The sequence below is a fragment of the Bombina bombina genome, chromosome 6 (assembly GCF_027579735.1).
Source record: "Bombina bombina isolate aBomBom1 chromosome 6, aBomBom1.pri, whole genome shotgun sequence".
NCBI lineage: Eukaryota > Metazoa > Chordata > Amphibia > Anura > Bombinatoridae > Bombina > Bombina bombina.
In genome coordinates, this window is record NC_069504.1 from 213672723 (window position 1) to 213688487 (window position 15765).

Below are 15765 nucleotides of genomic sequence, written 5' to 3' on the forward strand. Positions count from 1 at the left end.
ATGATAATCGTTTTTCTCTTAGATATTGTGATGTTATTGTTGTTATTTGTTTTTCCCCCTTTAATTTTGGAAATCTATAAAAGTTTTGGTTTGCTGCAGCCTATTGATTATATATTATTATTTTTATATATATTTTTTGTTCATAGGTTTTCAATATTAGTGTTCATTATATATAATAACCTTTTCCCATGAATTATATATGAATTTAAAGCCATATTTGCTATCTAAACAAGTAATTGTCATTTTGATTTTAGAAGTTCCTATAGCTTTGACACACACTTAATAATGTACATACCTTTTTGCATCTGATACGTCATCTAAGCAAGGTATTTGATTGGTGTTTTGCCCTTTAAATATAGGAACGTTTTTACCTGTGCTCAGTATCTATGAGTAAGCGCCTACGGGCATGAAACGTGTAAGATCAGCTGAGCCTCTCCACCTGTTTATTGTACTGTTTTATTTTTTAATGGGTTAAAGATTTTTTTCACTGTTACTTGCAGCCGACAACAATTTTTTCTTCTGTCAGTGACTTTGCGGATGTCCACCGCTACCTTTTTGTTGGCTCCACTCTGCCCCTGTTATTGGCGTGTATTAGTTACGAGATAGCTTGCACACCCGGATGTGGTTTCTTTGTAGCGGCACTTCCTCTCTTTTCTTTGAAACACTATTGTTGCTCTTTTAAAGTTCATCAACACTTTAATTATGTTGCCGTTTATTCAAAATGCATCAATATCAATATTTTTGTATCCATGAAAAACAGACATACAGTTTGTTATCATACACACAAGGACTCCTCTGATTCTAACCACAATGTATGTTGAGAGCTGTTTGATCTAAGTAGTTTTTCTCTTTAGTCATACCCAACGCTGTGGAATGGAGCATGCAAATCAGTATTATATAATAAAGACAAGGAAAGAGGCGCCACATGTGTGAATCAGTATCTCACTAGTTGATATGATGTGACAAACACAGGGTACTCACAAGTTATAAAGACACCCACTTGTGCCAATGGAGACAGGCTGGTTTTCAACGACAGACCAGCTAGCTGGGACCAGACAGGATGCTGGAATCACAGGCTTGGATGACCTCTGATATCAGTCTGGATGCAGGTGCAGCTTGGATCCCAGAATAACAATCAGAAAGGTGGAGAGGAGGCTATATCAAACCTCCCAAGGTAGCGTGGATGAAAGTATGTACAAGGCACAAAGAGCTATTGATAAAACTTCTCAAATTTAATAGAATAAAAAGAAATTAAAAACAGCTCATGCTCAATATGTACATACAGTAGGTATACCAGTTTATGATTGCTTGTACATAATATGCAGATATTGTGATTGTTCGCTATTAGCCAACTTTATTTTTCACTACCGTTTTTACTTTTTATCAAAAATGAACTTATATTATACTCGCCGTTTCCATTGCGACTCCTCCCCTCCACCACTTCATTATTCAGAACTAGTGACGTAGCGAGCGGTCCCACATGCTCTCTACGTCAGTCAAAAGCTTGTGCACAACATTTGAAACAAACTGCGCATGCGTATCTTCACAGCAATCGCGCATCAGTAACAAGTTTTATAATTCAGTCCGTGGCATATTAGGTTTACAGCAGAGAATCGCTTCATGTTACTTACTTGTAGCGCGATCGCTGACGGAATGTATAAAAATGAAAATGGAGAGTAATACGCATGCGTGTCTCATGCACAAGCCGGAGAGTGTATGACGCTATTTTGGGTGTTAAGCATGGACATAAGTGAGTGATGATGTTTTGTAAAAGGGGCTGAACCCCCGGGGGGGAAACGGAGATTGGAGAATCAATATAGGCAAGATGGCGGGCGGACTAAAAAAGAACAACGGAAGCCAAATAAAAGGTAAAAAAAAAAAGGATTTGTTATAAATTGAGGAGAAATGATGAATGAACGTCAACCTTATTTATAATGAACTGCAGAACGGCGTGAGTGACTCCCCCAGACTTGACCTTCACTTTAATACAATGTGCACATAACCCTGTTTGGTCTTATATCTGAGTATGTTAATATATCTTAGATATGAGATTCTAGTTTAATATTTTATTCCTTTAATTTTGGATCAATCTGCTTAGAATCTTTTAAACAGTTCTGGTTTGGATAATATGTAGCAATTTCCTAAACTCTGTAATCTGTGTTCAGTTTATATGTAGCAATGCCACCACATGCGTATTAATAATGTGACTGGATCGCGCTATCCACAGATGATTAATACTGTGTTCAGCTCCTCCATATATTATCTATGGTGTAATGTTTACTGATAATCATTCTTAGTAGTGATTCATTCACCCACATTTAGTAACATTAGAGCAGTAACCACAAAATAGGGATCCCATCATCACACACAACCCCCCTGACGTGTTTTGCCGGTTGAGCCGGTTGAGACATTATCAAATGCGGCGGGCCGCCGCGTTTGTGAGGATTTATTCACTTCCGTTACCAGAAGTCCCGCCTCTGTAATCGTTGGTTGGATTTAAAGGTTGTTCTGGGAAATGCAATTCAGATTTGTAATAGATTAAATAACAATTTAATAATCCCATTTTAAAATATATAACATATTTTTTGTTTTTCTATCTTCCAGACATCTAAGAGACATATTGGGCTCCAGATGAGGCTAATAGATGCTGATACAGGATTGCCTGCATGGGGTGACCTAAGTCATATCATATGGTTATGCACTAAATATTTATATAACTGGGAAAGATAACTTTAAATACATATCTTAAAATATTATAAGTAGAAGTATATGAAAGTATACATCAGATAGATATATTGTATAGATTTAAGGCTACGCATAGATCTGGTATCTGAATGTATAGGAATTCTATATAAACATTTTCTATTTTAAGATAGAATTGATAATATACTCATGTTTGATCTCAAATTGTACATTTTAAATTAAATTAAATGGGATATATATGTTGACCAGATAAGTTTATTAATACTGAAAATTAAAGTATATTTAATAAACATTTTAAAGGTTAGATACTGGACTGTTGATGGCAAGACTGCATTTCTGGTTGTCTGATGCTCCTATCTAGTGGTTTATGCAGGAATTGCAGCCAAGGAAAATTGTAGTATTGAATAGCCATGTGTTCCCAGTGGGCCAATCAAGTGTTCAGCTCGAAGGGCCTATCACAGACAAACTTTGTTAAGGGCCTATCAGACAAGCTTCCGTGGGGCGTATCCAAACATTCACCAATGATTACAAAAAAGGAGGGACCTATCACTTGAAAAGCTCATGCATAGGAGAAAGAAGGGGTCTTTGTTTGCTAAAATTTTGACTGATAACTTTGCTGCCATTTTGGGACACAGTCACTATAAGCAAAATTGGGCTACCATTTCTTATCCATATTGCAAAATATCTCTTTTATTTTATGAGGTGAAATTGGACTTATCGGAGAAAGGTGAGACATTCAATTGGTTCATGTTGTGACGTATGACTGTTCTATATTTTTAATATTTTAAACAAAGGTATTCTAAGGCTATAGTTAAGTTGCAGCTAGTAATTTAAAGAGCATATTGTGCAGAACATTTGAATGTGAAATATTTACAGTAAATAAATTGTAAAAACCATTATTAAATACGAATATTGCATAAATATGATTTTATATGTTTTCATCTACTTAACTGCAAAATGCTCCAATGCACTTTTCTATATGTCTTTATCTGTGAACATTTGTACAGAGAGAAGCACACTCACAGGAACAAACAACCAGTTCAATACCATAGTTAGCCTGTTCTATTGGGTGCAGCTTCTTTTTAGCCCAGTAATGCTTTTCACAGAGTAGAACTATATCAGTCTGATCCCGCCTATTACATTGTGTATATATGTCTGTAAATACATATGTACACATATAAATACATACCTACACATATACAGACATATATATATATATATACATACATATATATACTGTATATATACACACACATATATATATATATGCACGCACGCACGCACACATATATATACACATATATATATACATATTTAGACATGTGTATATATATGTATGAATGTGTATGTGAAAGCCCTTTGCCTGCCATTTATTTCTAACACCTGAGATCTCAAATCTTTGAGCCTTTATAACTTTTTCGTGCAATTTTTTTTTAATAACTTTTAATAGATAGTGTTATTATGAGTGTAACATGTTGTTTAATGTATTTTTGCGACATTTTTAGTTTTACAAAACAGTTAACTAGAGCTCTGAGGTTGCGGTAATCATTCTAGTGAAAATCACGTTTGCGCTCATGCGTTCGCATTTACTCTCAACTTGTAAAACTAGTGGAATTTAATTTAACTTGCGTGCAAATTAATTAAAAAACACGATATCGCTTGCGCGCAAATGATAGAGCGCCACTCATATTCTGAGCCATAATGTTTGGTCTTAACTGAAAGTATGTTCACTAACAGCTTTTTACAAGCAGATCAGCTGAAATAGAAGTGATAGCAATATAATAATGCTAAGCTACACAAGCTATTCACTGACGATCTCTGATGCCAGCCAATAGATTGACCAATCAGACAATACGCAGAGACAAGCTACTAATGTGATTGACAGTTTTGCTATCCAATTGGATTTACTCAAATGCTCTTCTCCTAGCCAATTTTGATCAGTAGGAGGGTTTAGAATTGCTTTATATACAACCCCACATACCCCTCTGAGGAAGCGTAAAGTTTAACATGACAACGCCAGGGATAATTCTGCTTTTATCTGCTCTAGATATGTGGGGTTCGTTTCGGATTTATTCGAAAATTCGGAAAATTCGGTAAATTCGGAGATTCGGATCGATTCGGATTTCCGAATTAAAATACTTCCGAATCTACCGAATGAATCCGAAATAGCTGCCGAATAAATCCGAATTAGCTCGGTAAAATTCGGCATTTCCCCATAGGAAACAATGGGAGTTTCGGCTGAAAAAAAAACTAACACTGCAGCTCGATTGTTTCCTATGGGGAAACACTAAGTCTGCACCTAACACCCTAACATGTACCCTGAGTCTCTAAACACCCCTAATCTGACACTTATTAACCCCTAATCTGCCGCCCCCGCTATCGCTGACACCTGCATTATTTTATTAACCCCTAATCTGCCGACCGAATATTGCCGCCACCTACATTATAACTATTAACCCCTAATCTGCTGTCCCTAACACCGCCGACCCCTACATTATAGTTATTAACCCCTAATCTGCCCCCCCCAACATCGCCGCAATCTAACTACAAGTATTAACCCCTAATCTGCCGACCCGATATCGCCGCCGCCTACATTATAGCTATTAACCCCTAATCTGCTGTCCCTAACACCGCCGACCCCTACATTATAGTTATTAACCCCTAATCTGCCCCCCCCCCCAACGTCGCCGCAATCTAACTACAAGTATTAACCCCTAATCTGCCGACCCGATATCGCCGCCGCCTACATTATAGCTATTAACCCCTAATCTGCTGTCCCTAACACCGCCCACCCCTACATTATAGTTATTAACCCCTAATCTGCCCCCCCCCAACGTCGCCGCAATCTAACTGCAAGTATTAACCCCTAATCTGCTGACCCGATATCGCCGCCGCCTACATTATAGCTATTAACCCCTAATCTGCTGTCCCTAACACCGCCGACCCCTACATTATAGTTATTAACCCCTAATCTGCCCCCCCAACGTCGCCGCAATCTAACTACAAGTATTAACCCCTAATCTGCCGACCGCAAATCGCCGCCACTATAATAAACGTATTAACCCCTAAAGCGCCGCACTCCCGCCTCGCAAACACTATAATACATTTTATTAACCCCTAATCTGCCCTCCCTAACATCGCCGCCACCTACCTACAATTATTAACCCCTAATCTCCTGCCCACAACGTCGCCGCTACTATAATAAGGTTATTAACCCCTAAACCTAAGTCTAACCCTAACACTAACACCCCCTAACTTAAATATAATTTAAATAAAAAAGAAATAAATTTACTATAGTTAAATAAATGAATCCTATTTAAAACTAAAGACTTACCTGTAAAATAAACCCTAAGATAGCTGCAATATAACTAATAGTTACATTGTAGCTATTTTAGGATTTATATTTATTTTACAGGCAACTTTGTATTTATTTTAACTAGGTACAATAGTTATTAAATAGTTAATAACTATTTAATAGCTACCTAGTTAAAATAATTACAAAATTACCTGTAAAATAAATCCTAACCTAAGTTACAATTACACCTAACACTACACTATAATTAAATAAATGAATCCTATTTAAAACTAAATACTTACCTGTAAAATAAACCCTAATATAGCTGCAATATAACTAATAGTTACATTGTAGCTATTTTAGCATTTATATTTATTTTACAGGCAACTTTGTATTTATTTTAACTAGGTACAATAGCTATTAAATAGTTATTGACTAATTAATAGCTACCTAGTTAAAATAATTACAAAATTACCTGTAAAATAAATCCTAACCTAAGTTACAATTAAACCTAACACTACACTATCATTAAATAAATTAACTACAAGTACCTACAATTATCTACAATTAAATAAACTAAAGTACAAAAAAACAAACCACTAAATTACAAAAAAAAACAAACACTAAATTACAAAAAATAAAAAAATATTACAAGAATTTTAAACTAATTACACCTAATCTAAGCCCCCTAATAAAATAACAAAGCCCCCCAAAATAAAAAAAAATGCCCTACCCTATACTAAATTACAAAAGTTAACAGCTCTATTACCTTACCAACCCTTAAAAGGGCCTTTTGCGGGGCATGCCCCAAAGAAAACAGCTCTTTTGCCTGTAAAAAAAAACACAATACCCCCCCCACATTTACAACCCACCACCCACATACCCCTACTCTAACCCAAACCCCCCATAAATAAACCTAACACTACCCCCCTGAAGATCTCCCTACCTTGAGTCGTGTTCACCCAGCCGGGCCGAAGTCTTCATCCGATGGGGCAGAAGAGTACATCCAGACCGGCAGAAGTCTTCATCCAAGCGGCGCAAGAAGAGGTCTTCCATCCATCATACAAGTACCAAAATACAAACAAACACTAAATTACCAAAAATAATAAAATATTACAATAATTTTAAACTAATTACACCTAATCTAAGCCCCCTACTAGCTATTAATATAGCTACAATATAACTAATAGTTACATTGTAGCTATTTTAGGATTTATATTTATTTTACAGGCAACTTTGTATTTATTTTAACTAGGTACAATAGTTATTAAATAGTTAATAACTATTTAATAACTACCTAGCTAAAATAAATACAAATTTACCTGTAAAATAAATCCTAACCTAAGTTACAATTACACCTAACACTACCCTATAATTAAATAAATGAATCCTATTTAAAACTAAATACTTACCTGTAAAATAAACCCTAATATAGCTGCAATATAACTAATAGTTACATTGTAGCTATTTTAGCATTTATATTTATTTTACAGGCAACTTTGTATTTATTTTAACTAGGTACAATAGCTATTAAATAGTTATTGACTAATTAATAGCTACCTAGTTAAAATAATTACAAAATTACCTGTAAAATAAATCCTAACCTAAGTTACAATTAAACCTAACACTACACTATCATGAAATACATTAAATTAATTAACTACAAGTACCTACAATTAAATACAATGAAATAAACTAAACTAAAGTAAAAAAAAACAAACACTAAATTACAAAAAATAAAAAAAATTACAAGAATTTTAAACTAATTACACCTAATCTAAGCCCCCTAATAAAATAACAAAGCCCCCCAAAATAAAAAAATGCCCTTCCCTATACTAAATTACAAAAGTTAACAGCTCTATTACCTTACCAGCCCATAAATGGGCCTTTTGCGGGGCATGCCCCAAAGAAAACAGCTCTTTTGCCTGTAAAAAAAAAACACAATACCCCCCCCCACATTACAACCCACCACCCACATACCCCTACTCTAACCCAAACACCCCTTAAATAAACCTAACACTACCCCCCTGAAGATCTCCCTACCTTGAGTTGTGTTCATCCAGCCGGGCCGAAGTCTTCATCCGATGGGGCAGAAGAGGACATCCAGAACGGCAGAAGTCTTCATCCAAGAGGGGCAAGAAGATGTCTTCCATCCATCAGAAAAGTACCAAAAAACAAACAAACACTAAATTACCAAAAATAATAAAATATTACAATAATTTTAAACTAATTACACCTAATCTAAGCCCCCTACTAGCTATTAATATAGCTACAATATAACTAATAGTTACATTGTAGCTATTTTAGGATTTATATTTATTTTACAGGCAACTTTGTATTTATTTTAACTAGGTACAATAGTTATTAAATAGTTAATAACTATTTAATAACTACCTAGCTAAAATAAATACAAATTTACCTGTAAAATAAATCCTAACCTAAGTTACAATTACACCTAACACTACACTATCATTAAATTAATTAAATAAATGAATCCTATTTAAAACTAAATACTTACCTGTAAAATAAACCCTAATATAGCTACAATATAACTAATCGTTACATTGTAGCTATTTTAGGATTTATATTTATTTTACAGGCAACTTTGTATTTATTTTAACTAGGTACAATAGCTATTCAATAGATATGTACTGTTTAATAGCTACCTAGTTAAAATAATTACAAAATTACCTGTAAAATAAATCCTAACCTAAGTTACAATTAAACCTAACACTACACTATCATGAAATACATTAAATAAATTAACTACAAGTACCTACAATTAAATACAATGAAATAAACTAAACTAAAGTACAAAAAAACAAACACTAAATTACAAAAAAATAAAAAAAATTACAAGAATTTTAAACTAATTACACCTAATCTAAGCCCCCTAATAAAATAACAAAGCCCCCCAAAATAAAAAAAATGCCCTACCCTATACTAAATTACAAAAGTTAACAGCTCTATTACCTTACCAGCCCTTAAAAGGGCCTTTTGCGGGGGCATGCCCCAAAGAAAACAGCTCTTTTGCCTGTAAAAAAAAACACAATATCCCCCCCCCACATTACAACCCACCACCCACATACCCCTACTCTAACCCAAACCCCCCTTAAATAAACCTAACACTACCCCCCTGAAGATCTCCCTACCGTGTCTTCACCCAGTGGGCCGAAGTCTTCATCCGATGGGGCAGAAAAGGACATCCAGACCGGCAGAAGTCTTCATCCAAGCGGGGCAAGAAGAGGTCTTCCATCCATCAGAAGTCTTGATCCAGGCGGCATCTTCTCTGTTCATCCATCCGGAGCGGAGCGGCAGCATCCTGAAGAGACATCCGACGCAGAGCATCCTCTTCTTTCTTGATCCGACGACTCAATGACTGTACCTTTAAGTGACGTCATCCAAGATGGCGTCCCTTGAATTCCGATTGGCTGATAGGATTCTATCAGCCAATCGGAATTAAGGTAGGAATATTCTGATTGGCTGATGGAATCAGCCAATCAGATTCAAGTTCAATCCGATTGGCTGATCCAATCAGCCAATCAGATTGACCTCACATTCTATTGGCTGTTCCAATCGGAATTCAAGGGACGCCATCTTGGATGACGTCACTTAAAGGTACAGTCATTGAGTCGTCGGATCAAGAAAGAAGAGGATGCTCTGCGTCGGATGTCTCTTCAGGATGCTGCCGCTCCGCTCCGGATGGATGAACAGAGAAGATGCCGCCTGGATCAAGACTTCTGATGGATGGAAGACCTCTTCTTGCCCCGCTTGGATGAAGACTTCTGCCGGTCTGGATGTCCTCTTCTGCCCCATCGGATGAAGACTTTGGCCCGCTGGGTGAAGACATGGTAGGGAGATCTTCAGGGGGGTAGTGTTAGGTTTATTTAAGGGGGGTTTGGGTTAGAGTAGGGGTATGTGGTTGGTGGGTTGTAATGTGTGTGGGGGGGTATTGTGTTTTTTTTTTTACAGGCAAAAGAGCTGTTTTCTTTGGGGTATGCCCCGCAAAAAGCCCTTTTACGGACTGGTAAGGTAATAGAGCTGTTAACTTTTGTAATTTAGTATAGGTTAGGGCATTTTTTTTATTTTGGGGGGCTTTGTTATTTTATTAGGGGGCTTAGATTAGGTGTAATTAGTTTAAAATTCTTGTAATATTTTTTTATTTTTTGTAATTTAGTGTTTGTTTTTTGTACTTTAGTTTAGTTTATTTCATTGTATTTAATTGTAGGTACTTGTAGTTAATTTATTTAATTTATTTCATGATAGTGTAGTGTTAGGTTTAATTGTAACTTAGGTTAGGATTTATTTTACAGGTAATTTTGTAATTATTTAACTAGGTAGCTATTAAATAGTAAATATCTATTTAATAGCTATTTTACCTAGTTAAAATAAATACAAAGTTGCCTGTAAAATAAATATAAATGCTAAAATAGCTAAAATGTAACTATTAGTTATATTGTAGCTATATTAGGGTTTATTTTACAGGTAAGTATTTAGTTTTAAATAGGATTCATTTATTTAATTAATGTAATGATACTGTAGTGTTAGGTGCAATTGTAACTTAGGTTAGGATTTATTTTACAGGTAAATTTATATTTATTTTAGCTAGGTAGTTATTAAATAGTTATTAAATATTTAATAACTATTGTACCTAGTTAAAATAAATACAAAGTTGCCTGTAAAATAAATATAAATCCTAAAATAGCTACAATGTAACTATTAGTTATATTGTAGCTATATTAATAGCTAGTAGGGGGCTTAGATTAGGTGTAATTACTTTAAAATTATTGTAATATTTTATTATTTTTGGTAATTTAGTGTTTGTTTGTATTTTGGTACTTGTATGATGGATGGAAGACCTCTTCTTGCGCCGCTTGGATGAAGACTTCTGCCGGTCTGGATGTACTCTTCTGCCCCATCGGATGAAGACTTCGGCCCGGCTGGGTGAACACGACTCAAGGTAGGGAGATCTTCAGGGGGGTAGTGTTAGGTTTATTTAAGGGGGGTTTGGGTTAGAGTAGGGGTATGTGGGTGGTGGGTTGTAATGTGGGGGGGTATTGTGTTTTTTTTTTACAGGCAAAAGAGCTGTTTTCTTTGGGGCATGCCCCCGCAAAAGGCCCTTTTAAGGGCTGGTAAGGTAATAGAGCTGTTAACTTTTGTAATTTAGTATAGGGTAGGGCATTTTTTTATTTTGGGGGGCTTTGTTATTTTATTAGGGGGCTTAGATTAGGTGTAATTAGTTTAAAATTCTTGTAATATTTTTTTATTTTTTGTAATTTAGTGGGGGTTTTTTTGTACTTTAGTTTAGTTTATTTAATTGTATTTAATTGTAGGTACTTGTAGTTAATTTATTTATTGATAGTGTAGTGTTAGGTTTAATTGTAACTTAGGTTAGGATTTATTTTACAGGTAATTTTGTAATTATTTTAACTAAGTAGCTATTAAATAGTCAATATCTATTTAATAGCTATTGAACCTATTTAAAATAAATACAAAGTTGCCTGTAAACTAAATATAAATGCTAAAATAGCTACAATGTAACTATTAGTTATATTGCAGCTATATTAGGGTTTATTTTACAGGTAAGTCTTTAGTTTTATATAGGATTCATTTATTTAATTAATTTAATGATAGTGTAGTGTTAGGTGTAATTGTAACTTAGGTTATGATTTATTTTACAGGTAAATTTGTATTTATTTTAGCTAGGTAGTTATTAAATAGTTATTAACTATTTAATAACAATTGTACCTAGTTAAAATAAATACAAAAGTTGCCTGTAAAATAAATATAAATCCTAAAATAGCTACAATGTAACTATTAGTTATATTGTAGCTATATTAATAGCTAGTAGGGGGCTTAGATTAGGTGTAATTAGTTTAAAATTATTGTAATATTTTATTATTTTTGGTAATTTAGTGTTTGTTTGTATTTTGGTACTTGTATGATGGATGGAAGACCTCTTCTTGCCCCGCTTGGATGAAGACTTCTGCCGGTCTGGATGTACTCTTCTGCCCCATCGGATGAAGACTTCGGGCCGGCTGGGTGAACACGACTCAAGGTAGGGAGATCTTCAGGGGGGTAGTGTTAGGTTTATTTATGGGGGGTTTGGGTTAGAGTAGGGGTATGTGGGTGGTGGGTTGTAATGTGGGGGGGGTATTGTGTTTTTTTTTACAGGCAAAAGAGCTGTTTTCTTTGGGGCATGCCCCGCAAAAGGCCCTTTTAAGGGTTGGTAAGGTAATAGAGCTGTTAACCTTTGTAATTTAGTATAGGGTAGGGCATTTTTTTTTATTTTGGGGGGCTTTGTTATTTTATTAGGGGGCTTAGATTAGGTGTAATTAGTTTAAAATTCTTGTAATATTTTTTTATTTTTTGTAATTTAGTGGTTTTTTTGTACTTTAGTTTATTTAATTGTAGATAATTGTAGGTACTTGTAGTTAATTTATTTAATGATAGTGTAGTGTTAGGTTTAATTGTAACTTAGGTTAGGATTTATTTTACAGGTAATTTTGTAATTATTTTAACTAGGTAGCTATTAATTAGTCAATAACTATTTAATAGCTATTGTACCTAGTTAAAATAAATACAAAGTTGCCTGTAAAATAAATATAAATGCTAAAATAGCTACAATGTAACTATTAGTTATATTGCAGCTATATTAGGGTTTATTTTACAGGTAAGTATTTAGTTTTAAATAGGATTCATTTATTTAATTATAGTGTAGTGTTAGGTGTAATTGTAACTTAGGTTAGGATTTATTTTACAGGTAAATTTGTATTTATTTTAGCTAGGTAGTTATTAAATAGTTATTAACTATTTAATAACTATTGTACCTAGTTAAAATAAATACAAAATTGCCTGTAAAATAAATATAAATCCTAAAATAGCTGCAATGTAACTATTAGTTATATTGCAGCTATCTTAGGGTTTATTTTACAGGTAAGTCTTTAGTTTTAAATAGGATTCATTTATTTAACTATAGTAAATTTATTTCGTTTTATTTAAATTATATTTAAGTTAGGGGGTGTTAGTGTTAGGGTTAGACTTAGGTTTAGGGGTTAATAACCTTATTATAGTAGCGGCGACGTTGTGGGCAGGAGATTAGGGGTTAATAATTGCAGGTAGGTGGCGGCGATGTTAGGGAGGGCAGATTAGGGGTTAATAAAATGTATTATAGTGTTTGCGAGGCGGGAGAGCGGCGGTTTAGGGGTTGATACGTTTATTATAGTGGCGGCGATTTGCGGTCGGCAGATTAGGGGTTAATACTTGTAGTTAGATTGCGGCGACGTTGGGGGGGCAGATTAGGGGTTAATAACTATAATGTAGGGGTCGGTGGTGTTAGGGACAGCAGATTAGGGGTTAATAGCTATAATGTAGGCGGCGGCGATATCGGGTCGGCCGATTAGGGGTTAATACTTGTAGTTAGATTGCGGCGACGTTGGGGGGGGCAGATTAGGGGTTAATAACTATAATGTAGGGGTCGGCGGTGTTAGGGACAGCAGATTAGGGGTTAATAGCTATAATGTAGGCGGCGGCGATATTGGGTCGGCAGATTAGGGGTTAATACTTGTAGTTAGATTGCGGCGACGTTGGGGGGGGCAGATTAGGGGTTAATAACTATAATGTAGGGGTCGGCGGTGTTAGGGACAGCAGATTAGGGGTTAATAGCTATAATGTAGTCGGCGGCGATATCGGGTCGGCAGATTAGGGGTTAATACTTGTAGTTAGATTGCAGCGACGTTGGGGGGGGCAGATTAGGGGTTAATAACTATAATGTAGGGGTCGGCGGTGTTAGGGACAGCAGATTAGGGGTTAATAGCTATAATGTAGGCGGCGGCGATATCGGGTCGGCAGATTAGGGGTTAATACTTGTAGTTAGATTGCGGCGACGTTGGGGGGGGCAGATTAGGGGTTAATAACTATAATGTAGGGGTCGGCGATGTTAGGGACAGCAGATTAGGGGTTAATAGTTATAATGTAGGTTGCGGCGATATCCGATCGGCAGATTAGGGGTTAAATAATGTTATTATAGGGTTTGCGATGTCGGGGGGCCTCGGTTTAGTGGTTCATAGGTAGTTTATGGGTGTTAGTGACTTAGTGTACTAAAACATACCGAATTTCGGAACCGAATAGAACCGAATTCAGCCGAATCCGAATAAATCCGAAACAAATTTATTCGGATCCGAATAAATCCGAAATGAATTTATTCAAATTTTGCCGAATCCGATTCGATCCGAACCGAAATTCGAAACGTCCGAATCGATCCGAACCGAAAACGAACCGAATTTTTTAGCCGTGCACATGTCTAATCTGCTCACTGTTTGTGAGCTTGTTATTTTTATTTAGATATCTGCATAATACATGCACTTTTGTTACAATTCACTTTAGAGGGTTTTTTTTAAATACTTCCTGATGGTCTTGGTACCTCAGTGGCTTCTTTTAGTTATAGGAGGCTGAAAATCTGAGTTTTATTTATTTGTATTTTTAGCCTTAAAGGGACAGTCTACACCAGAATTTTTATTGTTTTAAAAGATAGATAATCCCTTTATTACCAATTTCCCAGTTTTGCATAACCAATACAGTTATAATAATATACTTTTAACCTCTGTGATTATCTTGTATCTAAGCCTCTGCAAACTGCCCCTTTTTTCAGTTCTTTTGACAGACTTGCAGTCTAGCCAATCAGTGCCTGCTCCCAGATAACTTCTCGTGCACGAGCACAGTGTTATCTATATGAAATACGTGAACTAACACCCTCTAGTGGTGAAAAACTGTTAAAATGCAATCTGAAAGAGGTGGGCTTCAAGGTCTAAGAAATTAGCATATGAACATCCTAGGTTAAGCTTTCAACTAAGAATATCAAGAAAACAAAGAAAAATTGGTGATAAAAGTAAATTGGAAATTTGTTTAAAATTGCATGCTCTATCTGAATCATGAAAGTTTATTTTGGCCTAGACTGTCCCTTTAATTAGACATTAGTTCTTTATCCAGTTCTTTCACTCTGTGTTGCTGTGACTTATGATTGTTTTACTTGCTAAGATATAAGTGGCAAATATTTTTTTCTGTGAGATGGAAAATTGTACTGTCTTACAAATAATAATTATATAGCTATGTTTATGAAGCTCTTAATCTCACACATAAACCTCAATAAAACTTATTTAATTAAAAAAAATATATATATAATAAATGAAAATATTGAATGAGCTAGGCGAATATGAAGCTAGTATATGGCATTAAAGGGAACACTGAACAAATTTTATCGTTCATGATTCAGATAGAGCATGCAATTTTAAGCAACTTTCTAATGTACTCCTATTATCATTTTTTTTCATTCTCTTGCTATCTTTATTTGAAAAGCAAGAATGTAAGTTTTGAAGCCGGCCCATTTTTGGTTCACAACCTGGATTGTCTCTGCTGATTGGTGGATAAATGCTGTCCAGGTTCTGAACCAAAAATTGTCTGGCTCCTTAGCTTAGATGCCTTCTTTTTTAAATAAAGAGAGCAAGAGAACAAAAAAAATTGATAATAGGAATAAATTAGAAAGTTGCTTAAAATGTCATGCTCTATCTGAATCATGAGAGAAAAAAAAATTGTGTTTAGTATCCCTTTAATAACTATCATTGTATGGTTTGACTTGATAGGTTTTTTGATATACACTGCAATTAGCATAAGATGCAACAGCAAGTAGAATACTTATATAACGGTAAAAAAAGAACAGTAGTGACCCTATAATAGCACTCATGTCTCAAATAACTTTATTTAGATATTAA